Raw genomic sequence first — 498 nt, forward strand, 5'->3', positions numbered from 1 at the left:
TTAACTAGACAAATCCCACTGAGTATGCAGATCTCTCATTCAAGGGAGGCCTGGACCTATAGGCAAGGGGGAAACCGAAGTGCCTGGAGAAAACCCACACAAGCACGAGGAGAACATGCAAACTCCACACAGAAAGACCCCAAACCGAGGATTGAGCCGAGGATCTTCTTGCTGTGAGGCGCTAGTTTTAACCACTGATCCATCGTGCTGCCAACTGGCTGCGATACACTACACTGGGTATACAATACGACACATGCACCCACATCAGTGAGACATTAGCAAGGGGCTTCTCATTGAGTATAAATCAAGCACACCACCAAACAAGGTAGTCCACCATGGACTGTCTCTGCAATTCTGCTCTATAAGGGCTAGGAAGTCAAATGATACACAGGGGCTGTGTCCACATTCAGGGTCTCTTTGAAGGACCCGGCTGTCAGAGTGGACATTAAATTACCCCTTAAAGAGAAACAAACCAGACAGAGACGTAAGCATTCAGTT

This window comes from Austrofundulus limnaeus, unplaced genomic scaffold (assembly GCF_001266775.1).
Source record: "Austrofundulus limnaeus strain Quisiro unplaced genomic scaffold, Austrofundulus_limnaeus-1.0 Scaffold106, whole genome shotgun sequence".
In the NCBI taxonomy this organism is placed as follows: Eukaryota; Metazoa; Chordata; class Actinopteri; order Cyprinodontiformes; family Rivulidae; genus Austrofundulus; species Austrofundulus limnaeus.